Genomic DNA, 23,780 nt, shown 5'->3' with positions numbered 1-23,780 from the left:
ATGTCATCCAACCCTACATTACTGGCCTGGAGACAGAACTGAAAAGGAGGTTCCAGGAGCTGGACATCCTAGGAGCCTTCCATGTCCTTAGACCTCAGTCAGCTGCCTCCCTGACAATATGTGCATTGCATTCATTATTTTAGTTAGTTGCCTTGTTGTACCTAGTAGTATATTGTTACCATTTATTTTATATTTCCTAAAAAACTTAAATATTGGTTCAGATAGGTCTTGAGTTTATTTGTACTTGAAATAAAGACCTCCAGCTTTAGTCGTCTGTTGCAATTCATTCCTTGAATGTCACAGAATCAAAAGTTCAGGTAAAAACTAAACTCGTACGCTGATGCCGCCGCCCCCCCCCCCCCCCTTTCTGTACCGACAGCGATATTGATGCACTTCTTATGACAAATGTACTTATTGTAAGTCGCTTTGGATAAAAGCATCTGCTAAATGCCCTAAATGTAAAATGTAAATGTAATCATTTAAACCTTTCATATCAAATCATTTAGACCTTTAATCATTTCAACCTTTCATGTCAAATCATTTTGACCTTTAATCATTTCAACCTTTCACATCAAATCATTTAGACCTTTAATCATTTCAACTTTTCATATCAAATCATTTACTCCTTTAATCATTTAAACCTTTCATATCAAATCATTTAGACCTTTAATCATTTAAACCCTTCATGTCAAGGCGCCTCACACTCGCTCCTCTAAAGTATGGGCATTCTTTAATGTTAAAGGAAACGATTCCGTGATAGGTCGTCTTTGCAAAATGGAGATGGACGGAAGGCCTTTGTGTTTTCAAGGCTTCAAGGTTTTATTGAATGCTACCTCTGACTTCTAAGAATGCATTACTTTGCACTTTTTTTTTGGAATTTTAAGGCAATAAACATGCATTGCAATGTTAAGGAAATCATGTTTTTTCATTCAGATATTTAAATCAACATGTATAAATTGCTATTAGTCAATTAATTGGGAGATAACGATAATCAAATTGAATAGATTAATCGTTTATCCCAGCCCTAGTGTGCATGTGTCGGTGCACAGCATGCGTCACTGCCCTCTTTGCAAAACACCCCCACCCCCACCCACACCCTCGTTACCTTCCTTTCCTCCGGGAATCATATCCGAGCAGAACGATGCGGAAGGTGTCTCCCTGGAAGAGTCCCCCGGGGAAGATGGCTTTGATCTCCGCCAGCGTGTGGCTGAAGATCAGGGACGGTTTGGTCAGGTGCCTCCTGCAGAACCACAGAGAAGACAACAAGAACCACACAGAGCGTGACCGTTCAATGAATGAGCTCTGGTGCTCTCTCCAATGCTTTTAAAAAATAAAAATGAATGGATTTAATGTCATGCAAACAGCGCAATGCGAAAAAGGAAAGAAAAAGAGAAAATATATCAATAAGCCTAAGACCTGCAATGTCATCGTCACCCAAAAATGACAATCCTTTCCAACGAATAATTTCAAGTTGCATATCAACAATATCTTCCCCTAGGTGTCAACAGTTGGTGCCAGACAACGCCTGCTGTCAACATGAAGACAAAGAAAAGTGTTATAAAAGTGTTGTAAATATTTCAAAACTGCATTTTCCCCCTACCTAATAATCAAGGCATAGGCAGGCTTTGATCTGTTTAGCCACACGTCTTGCTAGGCCTGGGAATAGGAGAGGTTTAGCATTGTTGCCGTTTAGACCCATACAGCATGGGACGTGTTATCTTACAGTATTATTCGCATAGAGATGCAAAGCCCAATTCTTTCATCTTCAAGGGATTTAGCAAAGGATGTGCCCAGCATTAATTGGCAAGTGCATTTCTAACACCATGGCTTCCCACACTTGAAACGGGAAGGACTTTACCAGACACAGGATTTCACTCAATCTTCATTTATTTGACCAGTATTGACCAGCATGATGAATATGATGAGGTGAAAAACCTTTAAACATACAAAGATAGGACAATGCAAATTAAATCAATGTTTCCCATCAAACACAAAAGTACATTAAATCAGGCAAAAAGGTAAGTATATTAAATTAGGCAAAAAGTATTTAAACAGAAAATATGCCATTGAACGCCAGAAAGCCATTTCTACTTTTAAATAAAAGGTTGGGTATGGAATTCGCTTTTTTGGCCATTTTTGCAAAATTACTCGAAATCCTTATCATAACCCACTTACAGCCACTGAGTTAGAATACTGACATGAAAATTAAACAAGTCAATCATCTGTGGAACGGGCAGGTCTCGAAAAACTCCAATGATTTCCAGAGCAACCGAGTTGCATTGGACAGCAAGTACGTCAATCAAACGGTCGTACTGCACTCCCCCTCCCGCGCGACCCCTTCGTGCAGTACTCGTGACCCAGAGCAAGCTCCTGTTTGTTGTTATCCTGCGGTAGGTAGCTACTGGAACTAGTTAATCCACATTGGACCTAGCAGTAGAAGACCATTTCCATGGCAGACAAGACGCCACCATCCCCACCACCACCAGCAAAGCGAAGGAAAACCCTACGCTAGCCTGGCTCGCTCTTGCGCATCTGTGTTTGCGCTCGTGCATGATTGCGCGTCCAGGTACTTGGAATGGGTGGAGTCAGAGTCAACGTTGAAGGAGAGCACCGAAACTCGGTTCCAGTCGGGAACCGGTTCCGACGTAAACGGTTGTAACGAGACCGAATAAGAACGCACATTTCGGTTCCTCATAACGATGCCTGGCGTTTTTTAACGCCCCCTGCCCCGCCCCCATGGTTTCGCGGCGTCAACTTGCGTTAGTGCTGGGCGCTAAACCGGTTCACACTGAATAACGGTGTATTTTCGTTAGGATATGATTTTTGTATACAGCGCCATACCGGTGTATTTGATTACACAACGTTCGGAACGCAGCGCTGCACGACACTGTTTCAGACGGGACCCTTCTCAATGTTGCGCTAAACACGCATGGTACGACTACGACCAGAGCCCGTCTACGAAGAGCCTGGGCACTCCCTATACGCCCTATTGTACCGATTTTGGTTGTAGTTCCATGAGACATCCACTGGGGGTGATCGCGGGCGAGTCCAGATTGAATGGGAGTCTATGGGGCTAAACGGCTAATTATGCCTCTTTCACCTGCTTGTCGTTGAAATATCGCAAATTTTATTGTAGATTCCGCAAGTTCAATATAGATTATGGTTCAAAAGTCAAATGAGTGAGTACTTATGTCCTTTCGATTTCTTACAGTTTGGGCCGTTGTTGGCCATAAACGCTAGCATTCTGCTAATGAATGCTGATTGGTCAGGGACGGACTTGCGACTGATTACGACCAGAGACCCCTCTTACGGCATCTGAAGCTGAAGAGCAATCAGAAACGTGTTAACTCAATTTTTAAGTACTGTATTTATATTTTCCTGCAGGTCCTTTTATTTTTAGATAGTATGTATGGTGAAAGTACATGGGCATAAATGGAATTTCTTCCATTTCTTGTGTTCAATGTTCAATGTGTTATATACATGGTAGGTACGTTATGACCACCTTAAATAATAGTCAATATCCCGCTCAATATAATTTAATCTGTCAGTCTATTTTTCGAAAATAAAGATAGTTTAAAAAAGAAATGCCTCGTAAATGTGCAATGATAAACTGCACTTACAGTGGAAACGGATTGTCCGTCTTTTCGTTTACCAAGGACAGAAAAAGGTAACGTTCTTGCTTGCTCCTGTATGAATGGTCCTAGGCTACCTGAGGCTTCACCTAGTAAGGAAAGTTGCGCTGGAGCCGGGTAATATCGCACATGGCTTATTCAAGTTGCGCGCTAGACATTCTCTAAAGTGTCGAGACTCAAGCACTTAACTTACCTTAACCGATTGTTCCATACAAATGGTTAGTTAACGATTTAACAACTTCAACATCTGCTATTACAGTCGTTATTTTTTGTAGGACTTAGGCTAATGACCTTGCACAGAGGGAAAACCATCTACACCACTTGTCATTGATTTCTATGCATTCACTGATCCTTACAGATGGGTTTGTTTTAAGCCATTGAATATACCGTAATTGCTCTGCCATGCAACACATTATAAGCTACACATGTTTGTTAAATGAGAAATATGGTCTGGGTCACATTGAAACAGTAACAGTTGTATAACAGTAATTATACAAACATTATACCAACATTGCAACAGGCAAGTTTATTAAAAAATCACACTAACAAGAACACAATAAGAACAGTAACTAATAAAAAAAAAGATGATTTAACAACACTGAACATACTGAACAGAGGCGGGGAAAAGGACAGAGGAAGAAGACTTGTCCGTTGTCACAGCATCAAGGTCCGACTGTAGAGATCAAGAAAGTAAGAGGCATGAGGAGAACAACAGAACACTGCTCTCTAGCAGATTGTTTACTGATGTAAACTAAATTGATGCAGTCTTAAAATTATGATTCTAATCCAGGTTTCTATTTTAGGAGAAAGAAATGGCTCATAATCGTTACTAAAAAAAAAAGCTTTATCATCGGCACTAGTGAGGATTAGAAAAAACACTCTGTAAGTAACATACATATGTAAAACATTCGCGCATTTCTTTTTTTTTACATTAGCTCACTAAAACTCTGTAACTAGGGCAAAAAAAAAGCCTTACCTCCAACAGCTGGTGTTATCGTTGCGGGACAAGGGAAGTGCTTTAGAAACTGCCGTAAAGCAGTACCTCTGACAGTATTACAGTGTGTGACGTCATCGCATGTTTTTAACGCCTTTTTAGAACAGATACGTGACCTTAAAAAATGCAATATTCAGCTGAGTTTATTATCTTAGCCCCACCCTTTGATAGCAACTTTAAAATTACTTGACAAAAAATTACATCGTGAGAAAAGTGGATTCTGAGGATAAAACCCCGTTGGCTCCCATTCATTCTGGACTCGCCTACGAGCGCCCCGCGTGGTCAAAGATTATTACTGCAACCAGTCCAAAACCCGGAAATAACCCGCGAGTGCCAGTTCTCCTCATATTAGACATTCTCTGCTACGACTTTCTTTATAGGTCCATGACTGCGAGGCGTGGTATTTCAGGCCGTGTGTGTGCGCGTGTGCGTGTGTGCGTGCGCGCGCGCGTGTGTGTGTGTGTTGCGAGCAAATGTAATTTTAAAGTAACAAACAAACTCAAAGCCGATGCATGCATCCAAAACTTTCTGTTCAAAACCAAATAAACAAATCAGAAACAGAGTCGTTATTCGCTTCAAATACTTTTTCTTTTCAAAACTTGGGAATTAATGCAGCGCGGTACCGAACGGTTGAAAACAATGTTGGCGTCTCCTCCTGTGGCTGCCTTGCGCACCTGAGTTACATTACTTAATGACTTTGGCAGTAATGTTGCGCCATGATGCGTGCTTGCCTGCTTTCAGCGAGTAATTAATATTATTTGTAATTATTTTTTTAAAAGATATTTATCAGTAATATAATAGTTATTATAAATTAAATTACTTATATTAATTATTATAAATAATTAACATAAGTGATTTAATGCCAACCGTAAATCTTGCATATCAAGTAGCCTAGCAAACACCGTTGCCATTCAACTCAGTGTCCGATGACTTTCTGCTTAATGTGAAACTCATAACAAGTCATGCATGCATGCATGCAAGTGTATGCATGCATACATGCATTCGTTTTTTTAAGTACAGTTTTAGCACCGGAACCGTATGAAAAGTACCGAGTAGGCACCGGTATCGGATAAAACCCAAACGATACCCAACCCTAGGTAGGACCATTTGAGTTGTGCATTTGCAAAATCTACAGGCGTTTCGCAAATCCCATACCCAACCTGTCAAGCATTTAAATTAGTAGCCTACAACTCAATCCAGTAAAGAGACCTGAGCTTACCGGTAGCCTCTTTGATCTTTTTCCCCTTTCCCATGGGTTTTAACTCTGTGCTTGTCCGAGAACTCTTCCTTCTGCTGCCGCGTTGCAAACAAATGAACAAGCTCACGTCTCTTCTCTTGTCTCTGGCACGTGCTCCTTTAGACTAATTGCATCCACCTGTTCGCTCGCTGATGCGCGCATGCGCAGTAAGGCCATGACGTGCACCCACTCGCAGGCAGACTTCCCGGTAGGTCGCCGCAACATTAATTGTTTTGGCAGTCGTCTGCTAAACTGAAACGGTAGCTGCACTTGTATTCACTGCATGTCTGACAATGGCTTCAGATAGCTAGCGCTAGTGATGGCAGTGTGACACTGAAGCTTCGATACGTGCTTCAAACCAACTCCCAAGAAGCACTGCTTCGAAGCTTGCTTCAGAGCAAAAAAAAACACGTGACAAGTGACGTCCGAAGCAGCAACTGGTTCGTTGCCTGAATGAATCACTTGACTGGTCCGCGGCTCGGTGGAGAAGCTTTGAGCAAAAAAAAAGAAACCGACTCAATCCATAAGGCAGCCTACCTCAATAGAAATCTTTGAGTGTCTAACCCCATCCCACATAATCACCCCTAGAGTTACTCAAGCACACCCAACCAACCTTGTCCGAAGCCAGCTGGTCACCGCCTAATTATTTAATGAAAAAATAAAGCACAATCGATGCTACAATCGTTTACGGGAGTTGTGCATAGTACGATATGTATGTAATAGATCAACGCAGGGTATCGATTAGAGTAGACTAGGGGATAACACACTGACTGTGGAGTGGAAGACCCGGGTTCGAATCCCATTCCTGGGTGGAAAGTTATATATGCTGTTTCAAATATATCCTAGCCTACATCAGTTAGCCTATGTGGACAGAAGGCTAGGCATATCCCTTTAAGAACAATTTAGACATCTGTATTTAGATCAATCTTTATTCGTGAAAAGATCATGCTATTAAGTATTTGGGTTTGTGTTTGTGTGTTTGTGCGTCAAATCGTTTTCAAAGCAGGGATACGTTGAATCCACTGCAGCCTCGAACTTCGCCAGCAGAGGTCACTGTCACTGAAGCTTCGAGTAATGAACCCATTTTCGAAATATTTGGCTCAATGGTTCGATGCTTCATAAAAGCTTCATTTGCCCATCACTAGCTAGCGCTATGCTGCTCTTACTTTGTTTAGCATTTTCCGGCTGCTTCGCTGTCCCCTGTGCGCTTGGTCCTTCCGTCTGATCCGTGTCCTTTAAAAACTCCACAGACCGTCCACACGAAATGCAAAACCGCGGTAACAGTCTCAAATGGAGTGGCGAAGTCACGCCCTTTCCGGTAGGGCTCATGGGACCTATGAGATCGAAAAATATGAATGGGTGTCAATGGAGAGAAAATAATTATTTTCTGGTCCCAGTCTTTATATGCCCTGGATAACACATATGTTGTTTGTGGATTTAAATGATAATTTTCATGCAAAGAGTTCGACCGTTTATTGTGCATTTGTTCAGATAAAGGCTGTAGAGAAAACACAACGAGAAAGACTACACGGCTCGTATGTGACGTCACGCTCCCTGCGACTGGCGTGGAGAAGACCGACAATCTTCCCATCGGCATAACTGAAACTCTGCACGTGCCCCGACTTATAATGGTTTTCACCTCTTTCGATGCTTTTATCCTCCCCTTGGAAAAAGCGGTGAAGTGGGGCAGAGAGATCGCCATCTCTGTGCCGAGTTCCAAGGGCGGTGTGTGGTGACGTATATCATATGCGTCGAGAGCAGCGAAGAGCTGTAGTTCACAAAGCGGCCTCACATAAAACCTAAAATTATCAAACTTCTTCATGAACATTTTTAATTTTCTTTGCATGAAAAATTATCATTTAAATCCACAAACAACATATGTGTAATCCAGGGCATATAAAGACTGGGACCAGAAAATAATTATTTTCTCTCCATTGACACCCATTCATATTTTTCGATACATAGGTCTCATGAGCTCTACCGGATGGGCGTGACTTCGCCACTCCATAGGGTGTATGCACTAAGCTGTGTGACGTACTTCCTGTTTCAAAAATACAGCTCGGCCGGTTCCGGTCTGTGTTTATCGTGCTAGCCAGCTGACGTTATTATATTATTATAACTTTATTCAAGACACAGGAAGGTCCACATAGACAGCACACTACCTATATATACACATATACATATACATACACATATATATATACGCATATCAATACACACACACACACGCATATATAAAACATTTAAGAAGGAATGCAAATGAGGCATTATCAATTATAATACAAACATAATTAAAACACATACAAGCTTCGGGTCCAATGTTTCCAGAAGCAAGATGAGTACCTTGTGTCACTCTGAGAGATATCAATTAGAGACACAATAATCGTGTTCATAGACCCAGTCAATCTGCCCATGAATCTATACATTACATTTCTCAGAACAGCATTGAAAGTGGGCACATTGTTTGTCACAAACATTTCACTGGCACTACCCCCCTGGGAGTTTTAAGCAAAATTCTCAGAGCATCATTATATGCCACATGAAGTTTTTTCATTTTCGCTTTACTGTAATTACACCACAGGTGGGCAGTACACATTGGAGTGCAATATGCTTTGAAGAGTGATATTTTAACATCAGTAGTACACATGTAGAATTTGCGCGCCAGCATGTTTGCCTGCCCATACAGTATACCACACTGACGCTGCACATCATCATCATCACAGAGGTCATCTCTTATCACGTGTCCCAGATATTTAACCTTCTTTACAACCACTAGCGGTTCACCTGCCAGTGAGAAAGAAGGAAAGACAAGCTTCCTATCCTCCTTGGTTCTAGCAATCAGTACCACACTCTTCGTTGAGTTAAATTTGATATCATACATTAAGCCATATTGAGAGCATATTCTAAGAAGCTGCTGCAGGCCAGCACTGGAGGGAGACAGTACCACCAAATCATCAGCGTATAGCATATGATTAATGAGGTTATCCCCCACCAAACAGCCAGTTCTACACTCATTTAGCTCTACAGATAGATGATCCATGTACAGATTGATAGTAGCGGGGACAGAATTCCGCCCTGCTGCACTCCATTGGAGACATAGAAGGGTGTGGATATACTCATCCCCCACCTAACTTGCATAGTTTGGTGAGAGTACCAGAACTGCAGTATCCTAATTATATAAGAGGGGACCCCTCGCTCAAGTAGTTTAGCAAACAGTTTCCCATGATTGATACGGTCAAAGGCTTTTGACGCATCCAGGAAACACATGAAGACTGTGCTATTTCGTGAACGGTACCTGGACAATGGACAATCTCTTTAAGTGCATAAATACACAAATCAGTTCCATGCTTACTCTTAAAGCCCATGGTGCAGGTCTTTATTTTTTTATTTTCTGGCAATTTTCTAGTTGGTAATAAACATTTAAACAATTATCCATTGTATTTGATGTTGTAGGGTATCACAAAAATAAATATAAGGAAAAGTAGGTCATATTAGTGGTTATTAGACACAGGTTAGCGATGATTCTTATTTCTCCCACAATGCATTGCATGACGTCACGTAAGGTACTCCGCTGTTGGACGACAGCCGAAGCCGCTAGTGAGAGTGACAGTGTCAGATTATATAAGTAAATACATACATAGATAGAATATATATCTATATATATATATACATAGATATATATATATATATATATATATATAGATATATATATATATATATATAGATATATAGATATAGATATAGATATAGATATAGATAGATAGATAGATAGATAGATAGATAGATAGATAGATAGATAGATAGATAGATAGAATAGCATAACATCGATAGATAGTGAGGGATAGCATAGCAAACATAACATAGATAGATAGTGAGGGATAGCATAGCATAGCATAGCATAACATAGATAGCTGATAGATAGAGAGAGTAGATATATAAGTAGATAAAATGGTTTACTACTGTATTTGTGGCGGGTGCAACAACTCCAGCAAAAGTGGACATGGGGTCCATTGCTTCCCGAAGGACAAAGGGATCCTCCGAAGCTGGGTGCAATTTGTCAAGGTTAGGCGGGCAAATTTTTCAGCTAGCTCTGTTACCGCGTACTCAAGAATATGCAGCGCGCATTTCCAGGAGGAGGATTACCACTCGGGGGATGCCAAGATGGTCTCACTTGGTTTGAAGAATAATAGGACGGCGAAGTTAATTCCTACCGTCGTGCCGTCTGTGCATGCAAACCACTCTGCCTGGCCTGTCCAGAGGTCGAGAGACACCGTCTGCCGCAAGCGAGAGATTGCCACGGTAAGCATCATGCTATAGCTGCTGCAGCCTTGTACAACGTGGTGCCCTCTAACAGCCCCGACTCTTTGCAGTTGCTACACAGCAATGCCTACGCAGCCACCGATTCACTTGATCGGGAGGGTGAGCAAAACAGTCCTTACGATGATAGGAAATGTCATTCATGCGTGTTAAATGTGTGTTTCTCCCCTATATTGGCATCGATGAAGTCAATAGATTTGTATTACTGTAAAATCCCATATCAACGATGTGAATAGACTGCAACCTATGCTTTGTTTTGCCATGTCTCACAAAAACCCAAATATCCCCATAATGACCAATCCTTTCAAGATGAACTACTAAAAAACGACCATAACAACACCATTACCTATATACCTAACAAAACCTATGATCCTTTGTCCCCTAATGGCCGTCGGTCAAAGTGATGGGAGGTACAAGCCCTTTAGAGCATTTTAGAGTTGGGGCATCATTTTGCATAAATTAGTTTATTACTTTCTTATTTTGGTGCTTTAAATGTATTTACCCTGGTAGAATGTGGTGAGATGCATGTCTAGCAAACACAATTGGTTGGACGGACAGAAGATGTTATTTAAGTGATTCAAACTGATCTTTATTTCAATATTGAACCAATATGATCATCCTTATTACCTCTCTGTTTTGAACAGTGAGGAATGAACCCAATAATCTGAGCCAGCGTTATCTTAATGCGTCCCTTGTCCTCTTTCAGGTGAACATGAAGCTGGTGGAGGTGGCTGTGATACTACATTTGGTTGGAAGCCGATGGGGCAAGAGTTGAGGCTCAATGACGTGAACGCGGATTTGACTCCTTTTCAGCATGGAAACCGTGCTTTAACTTCCAAGGACATGAGGAAATCACAGGGTAAGGCGCTTTTAACTGACATCTATGAATATATTGAGGGGTTTAATAACTGATTTCTTATTTTATTATAACTGTTTAGTTATATGTTTTTTCATGTGTATGTATATATTTTTAATGGCTCAGGCTTTTGTGGACAGCCTTCAAACTGGCCATTGGACTTTGCAATTATTAGGGATGCACCGATCCCACTTAAGTACAAATACAAGTACCGATATGAGTACTTAATAATAACGTTAGTTAAAAAATCCCGCCCCATTATTGTCATGGTTACGGCCAACAGCAGCTTTGTGTTATTTCCACAGTACTGTCGTTGTGTATGAGCGTTTTAGTGAGTGAGTCAAAGTGCCATGTACCGTAGCGATATGCTATAGGGGTCCGTGGAGCCCCCCCCCCTCCGGCACTGGTATTAAATAAATCGATGCTCAGACCAGGCTTTACCATCCACACACCGTAGCATGATGCTTTTATCTGTTCCGCGCCGTCGGTGCCCCTGTCCTCTCTAAACTGGGGACTTATTTCAGTAACAGTAAAGTAAACGGCATTGATTACTATGTTGATGATCCCATAGGACAAATTAACCGTGTAAAAATGAAAAAATTTAATTTGACTTCAACCACGTTGCTTAAGTGATTTTGGGTGGCACAGTATCGGGTCAGGGTACTGGTGTCGGTGTTGGTGCATCCCTAGCCAATATAGGATGGGGCTAGGGCTGTAGTCAACCAAATAAAACGAGGAGTTTTGACGTTCTCTTGACTCTAATCTATCAAACCATGATTATTAAATCAGAAACTACGAAGCAATTAAAAGGACCAAGTGTCTAGCCAGCCTAATTTCTTTCTGGGGACTAAAGCACGCTAGAGCCTGTGTATAAAGATGTAGGGCTGGGCGTTATCAACCAAAAGTCATATCTCGATATCTTCAAGCAGAATATCGATATAAGATAATTATAGATATTTGTTGACGCAATAACAAGTTGCCGTTGCCGCACTCCAACTCGTAACTAGAGTTACGAAATAGCAGGCAGCAGTCGCGGTTCGAAACTGCTGTTGTTGGATAAAATATGCTGTACTTTCAACCTATATCGATGTTAACGATAGCATCTCGTTTCATATCTCGTTTAAAAGAATATCGATATGTTTCAATTATCGATGTATCACCCAGCCCTATGTAGATGTATCCATTCTGAACAGACGCCCATCCTTGGTGAGGAAGAGTATCCCCAAAGGGAGGGTGTTATTAAGGCGTGGGCAGTGTTAGGATTACACCACACATAGCACACTTGTCCAAATGTTACATGTTATTCTTATCCAACCACAAAACCATGTCCCCACGAGCATTGTTATGTTTTTTTATTTATTGCCACTTATTAACTACTGCTTACTACCACTTACTGCTCCGTGTATGGTGGCCTGGTGCCCCTGCACTCCACTCCCAGCCGCTGAAAGCTGTGGCTCCTTCAGAGTGCTTTTTTCTTCTAGTCACTAATTGACTCAACACTGCTCACTGGAATATCAAAACACTGGCATGTTGGTCTTTTCATTGTCTGGCCAGGTCTGTTTTTTAAACCTCTATGGTCTTTGTTTTCAGCCCTTTCCTTTAAGATTCAGTCCAGGCTTTTTAGCTTAAAGGCAACGGCGGTCTCTGTTATCAAACCGTGGTAACAGTCTCAACTAGTGCCACTAAATGTCTTCCTGTGTCTGTGTCCCCGCAGACCGAGGCATGCCTCACACAGAGGAGTCGCGCCTGGCCAACCTGCTGCGCCGCGTTTCCCGTGAGGATGACCGGGAGCGCAGGCTGCTAACCCTCAAACAACTGAAGGAGTTCATCAGCCACAGTGAGAACAAAGGGGTGAGTTCAGCCGCCTCCCTCGACTGTGGTAAATCAACTTGATGGCTAAATCTCCCCTTATCCATTTTACATGACTCAGTGCCTTTTTTAAAGAGCCAGTTAAAAAAATCTGTTTTGGATTGAGAGTCTTAGGAAAGAGGGCGTGTTATCCACATGGTTGCAATTCAGAACTTTGATACAGTTTTTTTTAAATACTTTTTTATAATGATGAATGTTGCGTACAAAATTCGCCACACACCTTAGCGTTATGCTATAGGTGTCCGGGAAGCTTAACCCTCACTCGGACGCAGACATTAAATGAAAAAACGACGTACAATAATTGGAATACCATGATGTCTCCTGATGAGATGGATTTCTTGCTTTTTTATAAGTGGGTTTATTGATGGGTGTACTTACTGGATTGGAATACAATGTTTGTTGATTACGCAGTTCTCTTTTAATAACTAATCATGACAGGCCCTGGTGAAACAAATGGAAACCACCTTGAGTACCCTGAATGAAGTTTTGAATGAAAGGTAAGAGATGGTACTATTAACATCCATGGAACCCAAGAAAAAACGCTTGCATACATTTGTGTTTTAGGTCAAAGCTCTAGGCTAGGGGAGTTCAATATGACTGTTTCACATCTTGAACTCTACGAATGTGTAGAGGATTAGCAGTATCGTGGTACTGTGATTCCAGATGAGTTGTGATTGTATTTTTCACCGTATCGATATCGCACACCGCTAGCCGTGTGAAATGGAAGTGGATACTGAAACAAAAGGCCCTATGACGTAATGTTTAATGTTTGGTGAAAGATCCTCAGATGCGTGCAGCTGGATTAATTGAATGCTAGGCTTACCTTATCACTGGATTTCACTGGACCAAGTTCTTACTTCTTTCCGTTGGTACTTTCCGTCATCTAGACTTGACGTTCATTAAATTGATAATTCTTCAGTTGCATATTGAAAGAAACAAATGTTAACAAATCAATTCTGGGTGTTGTGGGCGGGTTCCTATCGTCTGAACAGCTCTGTCATGATCCAATGTTGCGTCTCCCGTTCAGGGGACAGCGACCCTCCTTGAAGTGGTAGCCCATATTGTTCCCCATCCCGCCTCTGCAGCAGTAAGCTGCTGTGGGATATGAGGCAGAAGGCCGCGGCCTGCCTGGGCCTCCTGTGTGGAGCCATCAGCTACGAGGCCGAGCGCATCTTCAAGTGGCTCTTCCTGAAGTTCAGCGGCTCCAGCCGGGACGAGGTGAAGCTGCTGTACCTGATCGCCATGCAGCGGGGCCTGGAGGCGGCCGGAGAGAGGAAGGCCTTCACCCAGGTCATGCAGGTAGGACGACGTTGGCCTATCGTCTTTAAAGCCGCTGTGGGTTCCATTAGTGTCATTTGTTAGAACCTGCTCTTTCAGGTCTGTCGTTCACACTCACTGGCTGATTATCTGGGTGCCTGTTTCAGCTTGTGATGAGCAGTCTGCAGTCCATCCTGGAGAACCTGGACACGCCAGAGCTGCTGTGTCAGAGTGTCAAGTGCATTCTGCAGGTGGCCCGCGCCTACCCACATGTCTTCAGTACCAACTTCAGGGTGAGTAGCCTGCAGTGAGCTCTGTCCTCTGGGGATCTGAGCGCCAACATGCACGTTGGCATCCCTGGTTTATTAACTGTGGGGAAAATTGCGAAGTTATTGATGACATTGCAGCTAGACTCCCTTGGAAATGCAACGTATATGAGCAGCCTCAACGAGTAGGATAACAATGTCCAGAGTGAGGAGCCTTAAGACCGAAACCTGACATTCATCAGTTACAGCCGAAGCACAATTGTTCCTCTAGAGTTTGAGGTTCCTTGGGTGTGTAACATTATGACTGATGTTACAGCTGCTAACAGGAGGGGTGTTTCCTTGTCATCCCAAGGCTCCACTCTCTCTAAATGTAATGATTCTACTTGCTTTTTAATCTAGCGTAGTCTTATGTTTTGCGCCGTGTTTAAACTCCCCCACAAACGAATGAACCGGGTGCCAACTGCCAACCTGCTATACCCCCAAAGCATTCAGAATGGTTAGATGTTTCATTTAGATGCTGTCGAGTGTAACACAATGTATGGACTAACGGTGACTCCATCCTCTTCAGGACACGGTTGATATCCTGGTAGGCTGGCACATCGACCACACACAGAAGCAGTCGCTCACCACAAACGTCTCAGGTCAGTTGGCATTGTCCAATATGTTTTTATGGCACCCCGATCTTGGAACCATTAATGGTAACCATTAACTTAGTACTTTTTACTTGATGTAGTAGAAGATAACCCTTTTACTTGTGTCTGTGCCGTAGGCTGGCTGCAGAGTTTGGAGCAGTTCTGGGTTGCAGACCTCGCCTTCTCCACCACCTTGTTGGGGCAGTTCCTGGAGGACATGGAAGCCTATGCCGAGGTGAAACAGCGTTATCTCCTGCAAGCACCAGCTGTTTTATAGGCCACTATTAATTCTGATCCATAAGGTTTCAGTTTTTCTGTAGGGGTTGTATTTAAATCCACTTAGAATAAAAGCTTTCTAAATATATTTTCCTATATCACCGTTTAGTATAAAAGCTTTTTGATGCATATGTTTTTGTACGGCTGGCCGAAATATTCAAATGAACAAAATAATCCTTCAGAAAACGACAACATTATTAAAATACCTCAGCACTGTGATCCGTCCCAGTCAGTGTGAGGTCTATCTCCTCTCCCCCCAGGACCATCGGGGGCCGCTTCAGCCCCACGCGGGGCCCGCCCATCACCCAGGAATACGTGTCCGACGTAAGGACGCCCACCCCTCTGATGGGCGGGGAGGACCGCACACCAGACGCTAGACTCTAAACGAACGACAAAGTTACAGAGTTAGAGGGCCAAACTGTTACCTGAGGCCAGATCCATTCTGTAACAAGCAGGCCTGTGTTTGAGTAGCCCTACATGTGTCGATGTGGCGTTAACGGTTAACTGACGGTGGAGCAAGGAGGAGGAAACATCAATAAAAGAAAAGCTCAACCCGAGCCCTGAATGGGAACATATCTCAGTCAGAGAGGGGGAAACAGACAAATGATCATTTTTAACGTTGATGCTTATTGCTGGATGCTGACCCAGCCGGTAGCGACTGCCTTCCCACTGACCTCTCCTCCGTTCCCCCCCCCCGTTCAGATCCTCAACAGGGTGTTGTCCTGCGTCAGCACCGCCCGGCAGGTGCTGTTCTCCGAGGCGGTGCTCACGGCGGGGAACGAGTGCGTGAGCGTGCTCCTGGTCAGCCTGGAGCCCTCGGCCCAGCTGACGGAGGTGGTGCTGGCCTACGGCCTGGACCAGCTCGCCGCCTGCCACGGCTGTGGGCTGGACTACAGCCTCGCCGTCCTGGGCCTCCTCACCCTGGTGAGGACGGGAACGTACCCTCAAGGCCCTTGGCGCTGGGGATCCAGACATTACCGAATCGAGTTCTGAACTTGCCTGTTTTGCAGATTGTGGACCAGATCAACACCAGGTTACCCGTGTCATTTGTGGAGAAACTGTTGGCACCAAACTCTCAACTGTTGGAGCTTCGCTTCCACAGGGAGAAAGAGGTGAGTCCGGCCCTCTCTAAGCTTCTCTTATAACGCCGTTTCAATCATGTAAATAAAGAAGTCGATTCCTTGCAGATCAACGCTTCCCTCCTCTCCTGTCAAGCGTATGACTAGATCACTCGAGGTTTAATTTTGCGCGTTTTTTTTGTCTTTGCAGGTGATGGCTGCCACGCACGGCATGTACCAGGCGCTGCTGAGCCTGAAGAACATCCCTACCCTCGAGGCAGCCTACAAGCTGGTGCTGGGAGAGATGTCCTGCGGCGTGGACAGCCTCCTTGCCCCGCTGGAGGACGGCCCCGCCCCGTCCCCCTCCACTGACATCCAGCACCCTGCCTTCGCCTCGGTGCTCCTGCCCCCAGAGAGGGCCGAGTTCACCCTCATCTTCGACCTCGGCGCCCTCACTACCATCGGCAACACCAAGAACTCCCTCATCGGGGTAAGACGCGCTTGCTTTTCACTTGAGGCTGCTGTAGGGAAGATTGGAGAGCTGTAAAGAGAGAGGGTAGAAAAGGGCTCGATTTTTAAATGAAACGTGTGTGTGTGTGTGTGTGTGTGTGTGTGTGTGTGTGTGTGTGTGTGTGTGTGTGTGTGTGTGTGTGTGTGTGTGTGTGTGTGTGTGTGTGTGTGTGTGGTGTGTGTGTGTGTGTGTGTGTGTCAAGCGAGATTGTTTGTCGAACACATGGTTTGTCAATCCCAGGCAAACATACAGTGTCATCACTTCTCTACCACGTTAGCGATCCACTGCCTGACATTGTCTTAGTGTATCTCTATTAGCTCATGGAGGGCTACGGAATTTCAAAGAGAACTCCACCCATTTTTAAATGGCTACATATAGAGTGCAGCTTTGTATGTTGGTTAGTCGAATAGTGTCTCGGGGAAATGGGAAGTAATGGAAGACTATCGATGCATTGCATTAAAACCAACCATTAAATCATCGCTCTCAGCTATTTTCCAATACAAGAGACTGCTGTCTTACCCGTGTTGTAAATTATGTTTAAATGAATGCGGTCTACAACATTGAACTCGAAAAGAGTAGAAAATGTTGACGGTGATTTTAAGGTTTTCTTCAGAATGTGAACACACAGCTTTTATTGGCTCATGCACACTGCTCTGACTGTCCCATGAGAGGACCTCTGCCTTGAGTCTTTCTTAGCCTCGATGTTCAACAGATAGGACTAGGGATGCACCGAATATTCGGCCACCGAAAATGTTCGGCTGAAAATGGCCCAAAACATAATTTTCGGTTTCGGCTGAAGAAGGAAAAAAGCCGAAAGAAATACACCGAACATTTTATATTTGATAAAAAAAAATGTTATGTATGTATGTGTATGTATGTATGTATGTATGTATGTATGTATGTATGTATGTATGTATGTATGTATATATATATATATATGTGTAATTTTTTAATTATTGAAAAGCAAGATAAAAAAGTTTAAAAAGGACATTTAGTTGTTTGATTTATGCAATGGTGAATAATAAAAACAAAATGAATGAAAAACAGCAAAAGCCACATTCGGTATTCGCTTTCGGCCAAATGTTTTAATATATTTGGTTTCGGCCAAGAATTTTCATTTCGGTGCATCCCTAGATAGGACTGATATCTTTTCACTCTTCACCTTCTGTCTTTTTTTACTCTTCAAGCTGTCCTTTATCTATTTTATCCGTGATCAGTTCTTATTCTTTTATTGCACTTGTTCAAACGTGTCATCCCTAACCTTACTACCTTCTGTGGTTTTTAGATGTGGGCTCTGTCTCCCACAGTGTTTGCTTTGCTCAGTCAGAACCTGCCCCTGGTTCACTGTGAGCTGGCCGTCCACTACCCAGCGGTCCAGTACTCTGTGTTGTACATGCTCTATTCCCACTGCACAAGGTAACCCTCTATTACACACACACTCGTTAAAACAAATGAGACATTATACCTGCACTGTGTACCTCTTCGACTGCAGCCGTTCAATAGACACAAAATTCCTTTATCTGTGCTAGAAAATGTCTCGAGAGGGAAACGTGCACGTCTACTATTTATTTCGAGTAATTGTAGTCTCAAACTTCCATAGCTTGAGTCACAAAGCATACATTTTTTGTGGCAATGGTAAATATTTGAACAACTATTAACAACACGGTAATAGTTTAGAAACTAATGACGAGCCAAGTATCGGTATTCAAAGGTTCCTGGCGATATGTGGAGCTCTGCAAACACTCTGTGCGTCTTGCTGATTGTCTGCAGGCACGACCACTTCATCTCAGCCAGCCTGTCCACCTCATCACCGTCCCTGTTCGACGGGGCCGTCATCAGCACCGTCACCACGGCGACAAAGAAACACTTCAGCACCCTCCTGAGCCTTCTGGGTTCCCTGTTGTCCAAGGAGCATCTCTACCCAGAGGCCAGGTATATACGCACAACTCGCAGTGTTCAGTGCATGCATGGTCATATTCATTCAGCTAACAGAATAGAATAGTCATGCAAGAGGTCTTTTGAGAACACGTTTTGACTGTACCTTATTAAAGTCCATATTGTACAAGTCATGTTCAACCGGTGCTGTGTTGACTGCCCTGTTCACTAAAAGTCAAGTGATGTTCTGAATGTTTTGAATGTAGTGCGCATGATCGATTACTGGTAGAAGTTTGTCTCATCTTTAAGAATTTGGAAATTACGACAAACATTCACACTAAATCAGTTGGGCAATACCTTGCTATCGGGCATAGAAGCTTATTTTTTTTTGCTCTTGCAAACTTGGGCCCAGGAGATTTCTTTGCTGATGAAGAAAACTGACACCTATGCGCCCCTGTTCTCATTGAACTCCTTCCACAAGTTCTGCAAAGGCGTGCTGGCCAACGGTAAGCTCAATGCACAACATGAAAGGAGGGCTTTTGTGAATTGATAAAGATATGGATGGCATTGCTTAATACCGAGTTGATGAATAAACCCTGACGCTCAAAATGTGCAGTCGTACAGATCTTAAAAATGACAATGAAGTTACACTTTCAAAGACCTGTGTTGTCTTGATGCAGTGGCATCGCTCTGCCAGTTGTCGCGCTTGACAAAGTATTTTCAATGTATTAGAAATTAGGAGTGTTGGTCTTTTTTACGAATGTTTCCTCTCCTCTCCATGCTGGACAGCTCTGAACGAGGAACCCACTGTCTGCCTCCAGAGCTGCAACAGTCTGCAGGTTCTCTCTGCATCCCTGTCCACTGAATTACTACAGCGGTACACAAAGACTCACTGTCACTCACACTGTCACACTCGCACTGTCACACACACATTGTCACTCACACTGTCACACACACACTGTCACTCACACTGTCACACTCGCACTGTCACACACACACTGTCACACACACTGTCACACACACACTGTCACTCACACTGGCCCTCATTTATCAAACGAACGTAGAAATGAGCGCGAATCTGAACGCATGATTCATCTTACGATAGGACCCACGTGAGATTTACGAAACCTTCGTATCGCACCAATCCCAGCGTACGAAGGATCTTGGTGTTGATAAATACGGCGGCTGAGATCGATCGTAATTAACGTAACACGCCCATATAAAAGCACGTCTTCAGAAGTCTCGCCCCTAACTTTTACAACATGGAGAAACGTCCAACGGTAGGGTAAAATAGAGGAATTTTTCCGAGACCCAAATGGAGACGCTCGGGTCACTGGTGGATGCGAACCGTCTGGTTTTATTTGGTAGCCTAAATGCTGGCATTAAAGGCCAGCAAAAGAATGCTATATGGAAGGAAATAACTGTTGCAGTGAATAGTGTTTCCAATGTTCGTCGGGCTACGGAAGAGGTTTGTTAATTAAATTAATTGAATAATAAATTAAATGTACAACTTCTGTTATCCAGCTTAAAACATTTCACATATATGCTATTGTTTGCATTCCGTTAAAGTTATCTAATTCCGAATAAGGTGAAGAAAAAATGGTCCGACATGAAGCTCAGCACCAAAAAACGTGTTGCGGCTGTGAAGCCGGCCAAGCAAGAAACGGGAGGAGGCCGGTGCAGTGCGACTGCAGCGTAACTCACCGAGATGACTCTGACCATGTAGTGCGCCCTGATGTAGACGATGCCCAACGTTGCTATTTTGGAAAAAAAAGAATCGTGCGTGCCCCCAGGCCATCGGGCTACCATGTTCAGGATTGACATTCTGGCATCGCAAATAATCTGAACATTAACTGAATGGTAGCTTTTGCGGTTGATGTACGCGTAATAATTAATAGATGGTTCCTTCATACGCACATGGGTACAATCAACCGCACCAATCACATTTGGAAACCTAGCAATAGCATAAAAATCCTGTTTGATTCCAGTTTGCTGATCGTTATTATATGGGAATTTAATATAACGTTTGGAGAGGGACATTATAGCTGCCAAAACTGCTGGCATGGTTCGGCTAATACTTGGCTGGGAAATAGCAGACCTGTCCCCGATCTCCCGCTGCAAGATCCCGGTGGCCAAAAACCCCAAGGTAGAGCAAACCTGCACAGGTATTGCGTTTGATCGCCTAGTTTCTCGCCTTAACTGTGGCTCCAAAGCATTGCATAGCTCTATCAGGAGATGCCTTGGGAGACGAAAACGACTCAAGAGCCATTCATCGCCCTCCTTAAAAAAATCGGCGCGGTCTCGAAAAACTCTCTCGTCTGTGCGTTGAGGTCCTTAACAGAGCCAGATCTGCCATCGCTGAGACACGACCACCTATTTGGCAAAGCTCCTGTTAATATAGACAGCTGAATAAACATTTCACCTGTCACATTCTAATTATTTTCATAGCAATACTGTTTTTAATTAGGCCTGACTTGATTGTAATTGTTTGAACGGCTGGGCTAATTCCAATTTATTTAGTAATTAATACAGATGTCGAACATGGGCTACTTGTGCTGCACTATTCATCATTGAAATACCCGTATGTTGCGCCAAAAAAACTTGCGTACACGAGCTCAGACCTGACGTGAGATTTCATCGCAGCCTGCGCTCACGTTCAAATTGATAAATGCCAAGCTCAACGTTGAAATGAGCGTACGTCCATTTTACGCACGTTTTCTGTCGTACGCTCGTTTGATAAATGAGGGCCACTGTCACTCACACTGTCACTCACACTGTCACACACACACTGTCACACACACGCTGTCACACACACGCTGTCACACACACACTGTCACTCACACTGTCACACACACTGTCACACTCGCACTGTCACACTCGCACTGTCACACACACACTGTCACACACACACACTGTCACACACACACAGACACTGTCACACACACACACACACTGTCACACACACACTGTCACACACACACTGTCACTCACACTGTCACTCACACTGTCACTCACACTGTCACTCACTGTCACACACACTGTCACACACTCACACACTCAGTCACTGTTGCACACGCACTCACTGTCGTACACAAACTCAGTCGCACGAGCACATACTGTCGCACACACACACACACTCCGTCACCCACATACTGACTTCCTGATTGACAAAGAAGATATCATTTCATTTAATTTCAGGTCTGATTGACCTGCTATGTGTGTGGCTGCTGTAATGGCCGTTGCACAAAGCTCTTTATTGGGGAAGTTTTCCTAGCCGAGGTGGTGTGACTGTGCTTCGTTCCCCAGGTGTGTGGACGTGTGCAGAGTCCAGCTGGTTCACTCTATGGTCCGGGTGAGGCAGGCCTACGGCAAGCTGCTCAGGACCATCCCCCTGAGTGTGGCCCTCGGGTAATATGTTACACACACAGTCAGGAGCGTTTCCATGACCTGTGGCCATTTCCTGTCATTCCACCCATTAATTTGATATGTTTGCCAGACTGATATCCCACCTCAATTATAAGGTCGTGACCTTGGGTGTCTTGAAAGGCGCCTCTAAATTAAATGTATTATTATTATTATAAGTTGTGTGTGTGTGCTAGGGCTTTGGTTGAGTCCATAGAACACATACTATTGTATTTCTCTGTACGGGTGTTCTATATGCTACAGAATCACAGATGCAATTACGTTTCTCATTTACTTCTGTCGGTTTTATTTTTCTGCCGCATTAACTTTTTTTGCAATGCCAATTTCATAAGACAGCGCATATATCATATGGGTGTATACAGTGTGGTGTTATTTAAGTGTGTAGCCCTCGATCAGGGTCTTAAAGTGGAAAGGAAGCAATCAAATAAACAGATGTCTATAGCACTAGTTAAATATTTCAATATACCATAAATACAAATAAAGTTGGAAATATGAACCATTATTCAGAATAAAGCACAAACAAGTTGCATAAATTATAATGTTTTCAGCCTGTGCCCTGCCATCTCTGTTTTCAGAATACGATGACGTCACGGGAATGGTTGGTAACATTCTATGTTGTTTACATAGCGGCTCATAGCCTCACTAGCCGCGTTTACATGGCACATCTGATCCGCATAGATTTCTATGCGGATCAGATCTGTTCCTAAAATGTGTTCCGAATGTACTGTATACATGGCAGTAACAAAAGTGTCCGTTGTGTCTCTCGCGCACACCTGACACATCTCTGGACCGGCGGCGACATAATGGATGTCTTATCACTATCGAGAGCTTTTCTCTGCCTGCTGCTTCAATTAAGAAGGAGGAGGACAGCGCAGCAACGTATTATTATATATTAACCCCAAGCTCCGCCGCAAACAAGAGGAATTTGGATGCGAGTCCGCAGCCAAGACTGGTGGGAGAGAGTGGTCTTACAGGAATTTAGTGACCAGGAATCCTTGAAGGTCAATTTGCGAACTACTGCAGCTGCCATCTCTCTGAGTTAAGAAGTATTTTAACGTTCAGCCTGCAAAAGTACTACTAGTAGCCTACTCATTTACAGTTACCTCGGACGCGCACGGACACTACGATACGCGAACACGTCATTAATAAACACCCATGTCCCGTCGCTTAGCAACCGGACACGCTTACCGGACTACTTTTACGGAGTAATAACAAAGACGTGAATCAGGCAATAAATCCACTTTCCTTGACAGCGGTGAAGTTCGGTGTGCTTAAAAGTGAACATGGCGATTAAAACGGACTACACCACCTCTTCTATTCGGCATAGAATCTATGCCGAACAGATAATTGTATTCCGAATGAGGCGTATACATGATAATTTTCTGTTCCGCATAGAACTCTATGCGGAACAGATGTGTCCATGTAAACGCGGCTACTGGAGGTGATAATAACTGACATCTCCCGGCTCTGCCCGTCCACAGGATGTTGTTTACAGCTATGAAAAGTAGTACACGGGTGCAGCAGCTGGGCTACCACGCTGTCTTAAAGTTCGTTCATTTCATGATACATGTAATTGT

The 23,780-nt window shown here is 43.5% G+C and overlaps 1 pseudogene; it reads left to right on the top strand.

The window, feature by feature from the left end:
* The first annotated feature begins 10,024 nt into the window (after nucleotides 1–10,024).
* Nucleotides 10,025–18,922, top strand: LOC130393468 (serine/threonine-protein kinase SMG1-like; annotated as a pseudogene).
* The last annotated feature ends 4,858 nt before the right edge of the window (nucleotides 18,923–23,780 follow it).

This window comes from Gadus chalcogrammus, chromosome 12 (assembly GCF_026213295.1).
Source record: "Gadus chalcogrammus isolate NIFS_2021 chromosome 12, NIFS_Gcha_1.0, whole genome shotgun sequence".
Classification (NCBI taxonomy): Eukaryota; Metazoa; Chordata; class Actinopteri; order Gadiformes; family Gadidae; genus Gadus; species Gadus chalcogrammus.
This window is presented reverse-complemented; position numbering and strand designations above follow the sequence as displayed.